Consider the following 15,247-nt stretch of genomic DNA (forward strand, 5'->3'; position numbering starts at 1 on the left):
GTTGGGACTCGAATCTGAAGACCTCTGCTTCTTGAGTCGTTCACCTTACCCACTGCGTCACTGTCACTTTCACCGAGAGACACTTTATACTGTATACATATGGTATATCCATGTATGAAAACAAATGATTTATTAAAAAGAAAAGAATAGATCTTTTTAAATGTAAAAAGTATGTTTGAAAAATAAATATTAAATCAATACTAAATAAATGTTATATAAACGTTTAATAAATATTAAATAAATATTATTTTTACAATAAACTGTACAATGTAATATCAATGAAAAATAAATATTTAAAAAACGTTTAAAAAACATTGTCTACTGATTGGGTAGAAATGTAATTGTCATAGAAAATAAATTTTTGTACAGGAAAAATAATATTTAATAAACGTATTCTTGTAATAATGAATTATCTTTCATAGTTTTTCTATAGTAATAATAAAGTTTACATACTTATGCACATCAGCTCATCAAGTGTCACTTATAATACTCATATTACCACTATTGGTATTTGTAGTGTCACTTCTAATATTACTGGTAATATTACTAATAATATCACTGCTAATACTAGTAGTGTCACTATCAGCACTAATAGTGGATGTTTATGTGTAGCAATCGGATTTTCAATTAGATTAATCGCAGTGATGTAAATTGTCTAGAGAGAAAGTTCCCTAGGCTAATCAGATTACCAAATCGTGTCCGTGAGGGACGGATCGGATTAGCGGATGCAGAGGAACATTGCGTACATACTTCCACATATCATAGAAGCTGTGGTGAAAGGGCCAATAGGACCAGACCTGAAAACTATTGGAAGACCCAACATCCATAGGACATCCATTTCATATCCATTTTACGTTCGTATGTCCAGGGATATGAAGTGAAAATCCACAGAACATCCGATTTTGAGCATGAAACGGATATCAGTATGGGTGCGTTCCGTTTCCACGCATGATGCGCATGAAACGCAGCATTAGAGTGACAGAGATACGAGAGTGAGATAAAAAGAGAGGGAGAGCACTCGGGTGAGGTTGTCGAACCTAGGTTAGGTTAGTTCTCGAACGCATGAGATCGCATGGACTGCACTACTTCGGAGCTGAGGCGGTTTATGCGTTTGAGAACTAACCTAACCTAGGTTAGAGAAACTTACCCGAGTGCTCTCCCTCTCATTTTATCTTACTTTCGTATCTCTGTCATTCTAACGCTGCGCTTCATGCGCATTATACGTGGAAACGGAACGTACCCTATATCTTATGGACTTTTGATATATGTCCGAGATGAAACAAAGTTCAGAATGTTAGAGAACGGTTTTATATATGTTTTAACGGTTAATGTTTTAACCCACAGACAACACACAATATTTATGCTAAAGATTCATAAATATTTATTTCGAATTATTTTTTAAAAATATTAGATAAATATTTTATAAATTTTTATATACATAAAGAAAAAAGTATCAAAATCTTTATTCAAAATATTATTAAAATATAGGCTAAATATTTTATGCAATATTTATAGTAAACAAAAAATAAATATTTGTAGTAATATTTTGTAAATATTTCTATAAATATTATATACAAAAAAAATTAATGTAATTATTTATAATTATTAAATTAATGAAGAAATAAGAAAATCAAAATTTAAATTGGTAATGTACATTGAAAAAAATTCTTTAAATCAAAGAAACATATTTTGTTAAATATAATTTCTTAACTTAAAAAAATATTTATTACACTTTAAAAAGCATGTAATAAACAGAAAGTAATATTTTTTAAAAATTTGTAAAATAAGCTGTAAAATTATGAATTTCTGGAAAAAATGATCTCCTTACAAGAAGAAAAATTTTAAATGTAAAAATTGTGTTTAAATAAATATTTGCTTGTTTTAAAGTAAATAAAGTACAAGTAAATCATTTTATAAATCTAAATAAATTATTTTATAATATTAAAATTATCTTTTTGGGTTTCAAATTAAAATTTCTTTTATTATCAGAAAACAATTTATTTAAATTTACAAAATGATTTATTTGTATTTTATTGGGTTGTCAGAAAAACCATGACATATTTTTTCTATGTTTTTCAAAGTTTATTTATTTATATAAAGAACAAAGATTAATCAATGGTATATTGCCGGTTTTATTCGATAACCTTTTGTCATCTTTCAGTGAACTTCATTATTCCTCGCTCATAGAAGGACCTATCTTTATCGGCAAAAAATTGAATAAGATGCTGATTTACAGCCTCATCTGAATTGAACGTTATACCATGTAAAGAATTTTGAAGAGAGCAAAACAAGTGGAAATCTGACGGCACAAGGTCAGGCGAGTATGGTGGGTATGGCAACACATCCCATCTAAGCTCCAATAATTTTTGACGGGTGATCAAACTTGTGTGTGGTCTTGCGTTGTCGTGATGGAACACAACTCCTTTACGATTAACGAGCTCTGGACGTTTTTGGATGATGGATTCGTTCAAACTGTCCAATTGCCGACAGTACACATTCGAATTGATTGTTTGGTTCCTTGGTAGGAGCTCAAAAAACATGATACCTTTAAAACCCCACCACACTGAGAGCATAATCTTCCTCTGATGAATGTTTGTTTTCGATGTCGTTTGAGACAAATCATCACGTCGGGACCAAGACTGTTTGCGCACCACATTTTTGTAAACAATCCATTTCTCATCATTAGTTATCAGTCGCTTCAAAAAAGGATCGTTTTCCTCACGTTTAATGAGCATATCGCAGATGTTTATACGCGCCGTCAAATGAACTTCTTTGAGTTCATGAGGAACCCAAATATCGAGCTTGCTTACGTATCCCAGCTCCTTCAGGTGGTCGTGAATGCTTGAATGATGGATGTTCAATGTTTCTGCAATCTCTCGTGTCGCGTAATATGGGTTTGACTCGATCAATGCCTTTATTTTGTCGTCAGCAACCTCGATAGACCTCTTTGATCGAGGAGCGTCTTTGAGATCAAAATCACCAGCACGGAATTTCGTGAATCATCGTTGGCACTGACGTTCTTGTACAGCATTGTCATCGTAAACTTTACGCAACTTTTCACAAGCTTGACGCGTGTTCTTCCCTTTACGGATGTAAAATAGTGATATATGACGAAAATGCACAGTTTGGTCTTCCATATTCAACTTGTTATAAAATCTCCAAAATTCAACCAAATCGCTCAATTTTTTTTAGAATGAAGCTAGAACTGTCAGCTGTCAAATGACATAGCAATAACATAGATGCGAATGACTCTAGTTCTTCCAAAAATGAACCATCTGTTGCAAAAATGCGTCATAACTTTTCCGCCAAACCTAATACTTTTTAATCAAATAAATATTTTTTAAATATACTTTTTAAACATATATTTTACATTAAAAGGATTTATTCTCTTTTTTTAAATAAATAATTTGTTTTCGTACATGGATACAACATATGTATACAATACAAAGCGTCTCTCAGTCAAAGTGACAGTGGCGCTGTAAGTAAGGTAAACGACTCAAGAACTAGAGGTCTCAGGTTCGAATCTCGGCAATGGTAAGCAAATTTTCGAAGTACAATTTAACTTGAATTAGGTAGCGTGTAAAACAACATAAAGTGAAAACTAAAAACATGTATATATTTTGCCGGTTTATCTGCCGGCCGCATCTCGCCAATACTACATTCATTTGTTCATGCATGCTACTGCATTTCCTGCGATTTCGTCGTGCATGCGCGTACAGCCTCTCCACTATCGGAACACTGATGGGCGACATTGATTTTCATACTGGTTCGATGCGCCACCTGCATTCGTTTTTTAGATGGAATTACGTTCTCTACGCCCATTTTCAGACGCTGCCGGTAAAGTGTCGATTTGGTGCGTGTCCATTCTACGCCCATTTTCTGGCGATTCGTGTCCGTGCTAAGCGTATAATTGCGTGGTTGAGAACATGGACCATCGCCACGGACTTATATTCCATTCAACATGCACATGATCTTTTCCCTTTACACACTGTCATAAATTTATTTGTACATGTATATGCATATGAAATATCATTCTCGATAAAAATATCCCGAGGTAAAAAATTTTTCATACATAATTATAATTATATATATATATATATATATATATATATATATATATATATATACATAATTATATACATAATTATATATAAAATTTGTCCATATATAATTATGTATAATTATATATAATCATATAAAATATATAATTATACACAATCATATAATATATATATACACAATTATATATATTGGGTGTACAACTTAATTCGGTCCGTTTTTTTGCTTGAAAAACGCATTTATTTGAATGATAAAATGAATTAATACATTATTGAAAGTATTGTCCATCGCTAGCCACTACTTTTTCCCATTCTGCCTTTCTGGCAATTTATGGATTCCGTCGCGGAAGAAGCGTTCATCTTTTGAAGCCAAGAATGAATCGAGCCAATTTTTGATACCCTGTTCTGAAGTGAAGTGTATTCCAGTCAAAGCGTTCTGCATCGATCGAAACAAATGGTAGTCGGAAGGGGCAAGGTCTGGGCTATAAGGCGGGTGAGCCAGAACTTCCCATCCGCTATTTTCCAAATAGTTTTTAACCGGAACAGCAACATGAGGCCGAGCGTTGTCATGGTGAGAAAGATTATGGACTCGTGTCTGGTCATATTCTGGACGTTTTTTGGCTATAGCTCGCTTTAAACGGATCAATTGTCGCCTGTAGAAGTCTCCCGTGATGGTTTGACCAGGTTTTAGCAGCTCATAGTGGATCACACCCTTCTGATCCCACCAAATACAGAGCATTACCTTGGCATCATGGATATTCGGCTTCGGCGTTGATGTTCCCGGTTGGCCGGGCTTTACATACGATTTTTTGCGTTTCGGGTTGTCGTAGTGAATCCATTTTTCGTCCCCGGTAATGATTCGATGCAGAAAAGACTTCTTTTTGTACCGTTCAAGCAACATTTCGGACATGCAAAATCGTCGTTCGATATCTCTCGGTTTCAATTCGTATGGGACCCAATTTCCTTGCTTTTGGATGTATCCCGCGGCTTTGAGTCGTTTCGAAATAGCTTGTTGAGTAACTTCCAATGTTCTTGCGAGCTCTTTTTGCGTTTGACACGAATCTTGATCGAGTAATGTTCCTAATTCTTCATCTTCAAACTTTTTCGGTTGACCCGAACGCTCTTTGTTTCAACACTAAAATCACCACTTTGAAATCGTCGAAATCATTCTCTGCAAGATTTATCCGACGGTGCAGATTCACCATAAACTTCCACAAGCATTCGATGCGCTTCAGCTGCACTTTTCTTCCAATTGAAACAGAAAATCAAAACTTCCCGCAAATAGTGCTTATTTGGAACGAAACTAGACATTTTCAACGCAGTAAAAATTAAACTTGTTGTGCAAAACTCGAAGGCTTGTAAACAATATTTGGTTGACAGATGTTGACACTTCACGATACAGCAAAAATCAGCTGTCGCCATCAACCATTTATAGCACCTAGAGCCATCTTTTGAAAACGGACAGAACTAAGTTGTACACCCAATAATTACATGTATAATTACACTCGACGACGCGGTCAGGTTCTTACATGCCGCCAGCATTTGTTGCTTATTTTCTAGCAATCACAAAAGATACCGATGTCATTTCCAAAGCATTGCCTTTGCCATAGTTTATTATAATGAAATTATAGGTTTATAACTGCATAATTAATACCGGTGCGTTAAGTAAAACGTGGAAGCGCGTGTATGTCTCACCCTGAGAAAATTTTCAGGTGGGTTCCCACAGTAATCCATGGGAATCTATACAGAAAATTTTAAATTCATAGAAATCTATATAGGAATCCATATGGAAAACCAAAATCTGTATAGTAATCCATATGGAAAATAAAAATCCACGAATTAACCGCAAATGCCATTGCGAATCGCTTAAACATCTTTATTTCTCTGCTCGCCAGGCAGAAAAAGAAGAGTTTTTTGTGACGCATAGTGACTGGCGATGAAAAATGGATATACTTCGATAATCCTAAACGAAGAAAATCATGGGTAGACCCTGGCCAACCATCGACATCCACACCAAAGAGAAATATTCATGGCCACAAAGCAATGCTTTGCATTTGGTGGGATATGCACGGCGTCGTTTATTATGAGCTACTCAGACCGAACGAAAGTATCACGGGGGATCGATATCAATCACAATTAAACCGTCTGAATGAAACATTGTTGGAAAAAAGGCCAGCAGTAGCCAGCAATCGACGTAAAGTCATGCTTTTGCACGACAACGCTCGACCACACGTTGCCAAAGCCGTCAAAGAAACACTGATGCAGCTCGAGTGGGAAGTTCTCCCGCACCCAGCGTATTCACCAGACTTAGCTCCTTCGGACTATTACTTGTTCCGGTCGATGCAGCACGGCTTGGTGGATACACACTTCAGAAATTACGAGGATGTGCGAGAATGGATCGACGAATGGATTGCATCAAAAGACCAATCGTTCTATCGTCGCGGAATCTACGCGTTGCCCGAAAGATGGGAAAAATGTGTAGCTAGCGAGGGAAAATACTTTGATTAATGTATTTTTTGCTTCTGATGTCGAAATAAATGAGTTTTTTAAACAAAAAAACCGCAGGAACTAAGTTTACCAACTAATATATGGATTCCTATAAGGATTTTTATTTCCTATGTGAATTCTTATGTGGATTTTCATATATAAATTTTTACGGATTCGTAAGCAACCCACTTGGAAATCTTTAACAAGAATCTCATTTAATTATCAATATTAGAAGTGTCTCCCCAGACAGCACACAATATTTATGATAAATATTTATAAATATTTATTTTGAATTTGTAACTGGTGGTCGGGTCGGATACGGTGCGATTCCACATTTTTAAGTTCCTCCACAACTCTCTGAAGTATACCGACTCTCGGTCGACGCTCGCGTGACGCGAACGCCGAGCACGTGCACAGCCTGAACGCCGCATGCCGCGCCGCGCGCCGACTCCCACCTTCGGCTCGTCGCCGGCAACTTCCGAGCGGGTATATAAGCTGGCTCGCGGAGCTCTTCAGAACCGGATCCCCGAGTCGCTTCTCCCAAGCGACTCGATTCCGAGCGCAAGCTCTGCTGAGCGTCTCAGCTCCTATTCAGCACTGTACCACCCGCTACCCAGACTCGAGCGTCTCTGGTTTCGTCAAGCGTCTTGACGAGCGGACTCCTCGTCATCTACATCCGGCCGCTACGCGGATCCGATGCCTTCCACCAACTCCTGAGGCGTGAGCCTCCACCTCCCGCTTCGCTGCACATCGCTTTGCGCCTACCGTACTGTTTTCCGTTTGCCGCGTCCCGCATTGCGCCTACCGTATCGTTTACCGTTTTACCGCGTACCGCGTTACGCCGATCGTACCGTTTCCGTTTTTACGCCGTCGCACCGCTTTCCGTTTTGCGCTGACTGCTCTCGTGCTTACCGCTTCACGCTGTTCGCTTACGATTTTGCGCCGACAGCTTGCCGCCTTGCGCCTACCACCCCGCTTTGCGCCGTTCGCACCGCTGACGCAAATACGCCGTTGCGCGGCCTTACCAAGTGCGACCCAACCTTTTCCGCGACGACTGTAAATAGCGAGGAGCAATACAATATTTGTTAAGATTTTCCAACCCGAGGTTATTTCTCTCTCCCTCCTCTGCGTCCATCCGAACCCGGGCACCTGATGAGCTATCCGATCGGGCTGAAATACGAGACACCGGCCGGCCCGGGAAGGCTGACCGTCACAAATTGTTTTTTAAAAATATTATATAAATATTTTATAAATATTTTTTATATATACATAAAGGAAAAAGTGTCAAAATCTTTATTCAAAATATTATTAAAATATATAGATTAAATATATTTTAAACAATATTTAAAATTAAAAAAATACAAATATTTAACAATAAAAAAAAATATTTGTAGTAATATTTTATAAATATTTCTAGAATTATTATACATGAAAAAATTAATATAATTATTTATAATTATGAAATAAATGAAAAAATAAAAAAAAATCGAAATTTAAATTGGTAATGTTTGCGACGCGAGCGAAAAACCAGCGGAAAGTCGTCGCGATGAGAGAGCGACACTATCACGTGCTTTCCACGTGCCTAGGTGTTCCGCGGCGCGTGTCAGGTAAGCGGGAATAAACACGGATTGCTTTACGTTGTCATAGCAACTGCGGATAAACAGTGTTTCCGCGAATCGACAGCCGGCACGCGCCGTGGAGCCTTACATCTCGCGAAACATCTCCTTTTAAGGAGATTTCGGCACGCGACCAGCGATCACCTTTTGCTCGGAACCAATCAGCGGGTGCCAGAGACGAGGAGAAAAGGGCTTGTTCCACACGGCAACTAGCCGCGTTTTACAGAAAGCCGTACAGTCTTGCAGCCGCTGAGCTAACATCAAGACGTCGGCAGAGATTCGGAGCAATCTATCGCTTTCATATTCAGGTCACGTATCGCGGAGTTAGCTACGTCCGATTTCTTGTTCGCAAATCGCTCGCTTTTCGTTAGGCCATCGTAGATGACAGACAGAAATCTTTTCTCTCTACCGGTCTGCTGTCGTATTCGCATTTGAGCGCTCCGATTAGCTGAATTTCAATTTTCATATCTCTGAGTCGCCGGTCGCCGTTGGCGACCGCTTTCTTGCGAAGCTCCGGATTGCTCCGTTCTCTTAACCGTCGACTGTCTCGACCGACTGCATACTTTGGCCGTTCATAGTCATCAATCGTTGTGTTTTCGCGTTACCTAGGACGACACTTTATCCGTCTTGTACATTTTGATTAGTTTCGCGCTCGCGACTGGAATTCGGCGTAGAACTCCTCGATTGTGCGGAGCAGCGGTATCCGTGAAATTTATAATGTTTTTTAGTGTTGTCCTGCGTTAAAGTTCCGCGGCATCACGACGATCGTTTCGTGTAAGAGTCGGTGGTCACCGCGATACAAGATATCTGTCGGCCGGGTCAAGATCTCCGTCGGCCGGGCATTCGTCGGATGCTCTCCAAGATTTCCGTCGCGGTTGTGTGACCAAATTCACGACTCTCCGAAGATTTCCGTTCCAACCCGCGATCTAATCGAGATAGCCTCTGTGTGAAATCATCGAGAGTGTAAAATAAAGTGAATCACTAAACTCGAACAAGTCAGTTAATCACCGACGTCGCCTCCCTTTCCTCACGTCGCCGGACCTCGTGCGAGGTCGATCCAGCAAGCGTAATTCCCTCAGCGAAGTGGAGAGAATTCGCTACAGGTAATGTACACTGAAAAAAGTTCTTTAAATTAAAGAAATATATTTTGTTAAATATAATTTCTTAATTTAAAGAAATATTTGTTAGATTTTGGAAAACATGTAATAAATATAAAGTAATATTTTTTTAAGTTTATAAAATGAGCTATAAAATTATGAATTTCTAGATAAAAAAGTGATTTCTTTGATTTAAAACATCTATATATAAGAATAAGGAAATGTTTTCCTTACACACAAGAAGAAAATTTTTTAAATGTAAAAATTTAAATAAATGTGTTAAATAAATATTTGCTTGTTATAGAAATAAATGAAATACAAGTAAATTATTTTATAAATCTAAATAAATTATTTTCTAATATTAAAAGTATCTTTTTTGTATTTTAAATTAAAGTTACTTTTATTATCAGAAAACAATTTATATATTTAAATTTACAAAATAATTAATTTATATTGTACTTACTTTTAAAACAAGTAGATATTTTTACATACTTATAAAATGTAAAAAGTATATAAATATACTTTTTACATATACTTTTACGTATACTTTTTAAATATACTTTTTACATATAAAACGATCTATTCTCTTCTTTTAAATAAATCACATGTTTTCGTACATTGATATATCATATGTATATAATATAAAGCTCTCTCAGTCAAAGTGACAATGGCGCAGTAGGGTGAGGTGAACATGAAGCAGAGGTTTCAGATTCGAATCCTAGCATGGTAAGTAAATTTTCCGAGCTACAATTTAAATTAAATTAAATAGCGTATAAAACAATAAAGTGGGAAATTTAAGAAAAATTCAGAAAAAGAAAAAATGTATATAAATGTATATATTTTAATAAATAAATTTATAATATTTATGATAAATATTTATAATCTATTAAATCTAAGGTCACCAAAATATTTATGAAATATTTTGGTAAATAATTATAAAATAATTAAATAAATCTTATAAATATTTTGTAAATGTTTTATAAATATTTTGTGCTGTCCGGGTAAAACTACATGAAATCTCACATGAGATTCCTGTGAAAATGTCCGTACGGTTTTTTATAGGTTTTTGGCTCAAATCACTGGGCGAAACCATATGGATTCCTATATGGATTCCGTATGAATTTCCCATATGGATTCCTACCTGGTTTTTTTCAACAGGGCAACGTCGCGGTCAGGCCTTTACATGTCGCTACAATTTATTGCTTATTTTTCGACAGGTACAAAACATATGGATGTCATTCCAACAACACTGATACTTTTCCATAGTTTATTCTAATGGAATTAGAAGTTTATAATTGTACAGTTAATAACGGTGCGTTAAGTAAAGCGTGGAAGAGCGCATACATCGCGACGTCGCGGGCAAGTTCTTATATTGACACCAGCATTTTTTGCTTATTTCTCGGCAACCACAAAAAAAATTGTTATCATTCCAAAAGCACTATATATCCATATTTTATTTTATTAGGATTAGCTGTCTATAACAACTCAGATAGCACATATACGTCCTATAGACATCCAGTGGACGTTCAAGTTTGGATATTGGGACATCTATAAGACGTCCGGTGGACTTTATAGTATGTCCGTTTTTATAGTATGTCCGTTATTATTTATCCAATACCTATTTTGGACGTCCTTGGAATATTCAAAAAAGGACCTACATTGGACATTATTTTTAATATCCTACCATTCATACCTAGATAGCATAGAGACATCCGATATACGTCCATAGGATGTATGTTTGACACAACTTTGGACATCTATAAAATGTTCGAAATAAGATCGTTTCTGTACCTATGTTGGATGTCTATCCCAGGCAGCACGTGACGTGATTTTGATATCAGTTTTTGGTAATTCGTGACGTCAATTATCCTTTTATAATCACGTAATAATGACGTAAAAATGACCAGAATAAATCACAGCCCACCAACGTCATAATAAAATGTGAAAATGATATCATAAAGAGACATAAAAATGATATGTCGGAATATTCTCATTCGGTACAATTTTCTAATAGAAACTATTCGTAAATGTTACAGCGTTTGCTGATTTCATTAAAAAAATTTAGATTATTTGATTCCAATGTTATATCACATTTAAAAATTCTCACTAGCACTGGTGGGACTCGAACTGGTGGGATCCGCGAGACATCTCTCGATTATGAATCTGTTGCTTTAGATACGACATCACTTTATCGATCAATATAAATGTCTTACATTTTGTTTTATAGTTAACTATAAATAACTTTAAGTAACTTTAAGCAATTTTAAGTTAATTTGAATATTTTAAAGTAATTTTTCCTAAGGGGACAGTTGATATAAATGAACATTAGATAAATATCTGTCATATTGTTTGCTTATCAAACAGCTGATTAAAAATGATCTCTCAAAAACGTATTACAGACGTTTTTAAATGACGTTATCACGTCAAAATTATCACGTTTTTTAAACGTTAGTTATTGGTGATATGACGTCTAGGACTTGTAATCACCATTTATCGACGTGAAAATGACGTGACGTTGCTGCCTGGGGATAGAAGGATATGTAGCGTTGATAGCGCGTATTGTCAACATGCTCAACCATAGTCGAATTTTATACTTACGACATTTATGTCCAAGATCGGATATCTTATGGACATCCAAATTATGGACATTAACGGATATCCAAAATCTTATGGACGTAAAATGTCCATAAATGTGTGGACGTAAAATAGACATAAAATGGGCGTCCATAGGACATCCTGTGCTATCTGGAAATACAACTTATATCGGTCGTATTATTACAAACTACAAATTTCAATAACTGCAAATGTGTAAAATCTAGTGTTTTGTCAACGAAACCGATATCTTTTATAGTTGCCGAAATTAAGCAATAAATGTTAGCGGAATATAAGCATTTGACCGCGACGTCAAGACGTATGCATTTTACCTAAAGCAGTGTTATTCGTAATATTATAAATCGTTAAATCCAATAGAGTAAAGTGTGGAGAAGTCAGTACTTTTTGAACAAAATCGATATATTTTGTAATTGCTGAAATTAAGCAATAAATGCTAGCGGTATGCAAGAGACTGACCACGACGTAGTACGTCAAGACGTACGCGCGCTTCTACGCTTTACCTAAAGCAGTAGCATTATTCGTAATATTATAAACCACTAATTCCAATAAAGTGAAGTGTGGAGAAGTCAATACTTTTTGAACAAAAGATATATATTTTGCAGCTGCCGAAATTAAGCAATAAATGCTAGCGGCATGTAAATGCTGAAAATAATTCCCATTGATTTCCTGACAGTATGTTAATCTTTGGTAAAACGTTGAAATGACTACGATTATTTTCAAGAGATATCAAGTCTGGCTTGCGCACGCGCGCGTTCCTTATTTGTTATCTCAATTCTTCAATATTTTGAAGTTTTGTTGGTAAAGGTATAGGAAACAGACGCCATTTCCAATCAGCATGATCTTGATATGTTATTAAGGACATGGCCCTGAGTAACAATCAAAAGGTTTCAACGGTCGCTCGTTGTTTGTTAAAAAGTTATTAACAAAAGAAGTTGCATCAAATAAATGTAATTTTTGGACAACGTATATACAAAAATATCGAATTTGTGCGCTAGGAAGGTGCCTGCTACACACACACACACACATACACACTCTGCTCGCCAGCAAGCGCGTTCGCCCGCCCGCCCGAGCGGGCTCGCGGTGTGTTCCTATTATATTTGAAGTTTTATAAATAGAAAATGATAAAAATAAAAAAGGTGCTTGTCTCTAGCCGTGTAACTGGAGAGCTACGGCCCCCAGACCCTCCGCACTGCGGCGGGTGAGGGGGGAAGTTTTGTATATCCATGTAATATAACATAGATATATAATGTCAACACAATTATGTTTGTTACGTAACTACTACATGTTACATAACATGTAACAGTTACATGAAATACCATATGGTCGGGCTGACATTCAAACATCAATGTTATGTTATTAATACTTGTGGTTTGCTGGGTGCTTACATTGAAACATGTCTAAAATGTATCGACACAAATTACAGCTATTAATTTAGGACTGTGCTGGGATTTTGTAACTCATTAATTTCAATAACGAGTTACAGAATCCCAGTACTGATCAAAAAAGTTTATTCACTTTTAACGATTAGCAACAATGACTAGGAAACACACTCGAACTTTACATCAATGCTGTGTCGAATTGTGCTTTGCTGTGTCGTTGTTGAAAAGCACTGTGTCTGACACTGTACTACATAGTGTCGTCTGTGTTCTTTGCTGGAAAGCACACACTTATACCGGCGATATTGTAACCTTCAAACTTCATTACTTAAAAAATACATAATTCAAAAATATTTTATTATCGTGTTTTAAAGGTAAGCTCTCGAAAGCAATAAGAATATACAATAAAATATAGGGGTTTCTATTTAAAAAATTGAAAATGACCTTCACGTAAATCTGGGCAATGCAATTTAAGATCACACTAATACTACTACATAATGTGTCACTTAAAGCCTTATAACTTTTGTATGAAACATTTTTTCAAAAATGCATATTTTTCAAAATATTAAAGGGTTTTTACACTTTTAAAAGACCCTGTATAACAATTAAGTCAAATTTTTAACCGATGTCAAATCGATGTCAAATTGATATTAAATTAGGAAAATATTAAAAACAATAATATAAATTATTTATTAAAAAAATATGTATGTTACATTGATAATATAAGGACAAACCTGCAATTTATCATAACCAAAACACATCGAAACATCATCGAAACATTATCGATGCACTGCAGCGGTTGATCATATTTCAATGAGATTTGATCGAATCGACATTGATTTGATGTTATTTCGATTACTTATACCTCACTGGGTTTTTCTTTTAGAAAGAACGAGCGTTAGAAAGAACAACATATAACTATGAATGTGTGAGTACGAAACTGTTACTTCTTTTTTATATTTTCGAAAAAATCGATAATAATAATAATAATTGTAGTTGGATTTTATAAAATTGCTGTCGCGCCATTATAGTGGCTTCCCGATTTGTAAGGTTTATCTTATTTTAATACTGAACGTGATACTTTTTTTATGAAGTACGAAGAGATTCATAATGCGGTGCGAATACGAATTAAAATACATTAAAAACAAATGAAGCATGAAATCTAATTTTTTTAATGATACGCACGAATTAGCTACTCTACATTACAATTGAAAAAATATTACCAATGACGATGCCCATGTTTTGCAATATAAGATAATTTTAAATGAATGTTATCCGCGTGTATACACATATGTAATAAAGATATTTATTGTTCTTAACTAAAGATAATAATATTAATTGTAGTTAACAAAGCAGTAATATTCAACCACTTTATATCATTTCTATTTTTTTATAAAGTAAAATTGTTAATAATTAGTATAATGAAGACAATAATTTTTTAATATTTCTTATATTATTTACAGAGTCTCATTATTTTCTCAATTTGTTTCAATGTGTGTTCCAATGTGTGTTTTATATTTTTAAATATTAAAAACAGGTGGGTACATATCGATCTTATTTCCCAGATAACACATGATATTCTCCGTATATTCTGAATTCATACGGAATCTCCTATATATATACATAATATTCTGAGAATATATCGAAGATATTGTAAGCAGTATATACTGATATGAATATTTCGTATATTCTAAGGATATTCTCAGGATATCGCACACATAATATCATATTTTGCATATCGTATATTCTCCATATATATGCATACCATAGATTCTCCATATATTATGGAATTTATCCCGAAAGTTCATATATATACGCAATATGCAGGGGATATTCTGAGGATATTGCACATAGATTATGAAAAATTATGACTAAAATGTAAAAAACAAATTACGGTTAATATTTTGTAGAACTATGAATTGTATAAGAAATATTTTTAGAATATTCTCAGAATATTCTCAGAATATCGAAATATATATATATATATATATATATATATA

Source organism: Odontomachus brunneus, unplaced genomic scaffold (genome assembly GCF_010583005.1).
Source record: "Odontomachus brunneus isolate Ranch 3 - 2012 unplaced genomic scaffold, Obru_v1 Obru_scaffold_284, whole genome shotgun sequence".
Lineage (NCBI taxonomy): Eukaryota > Metazoa > Arthropoda > Insecta > Hymenoptera > Formicidae > Odontomachus > Odontomachus brunneus.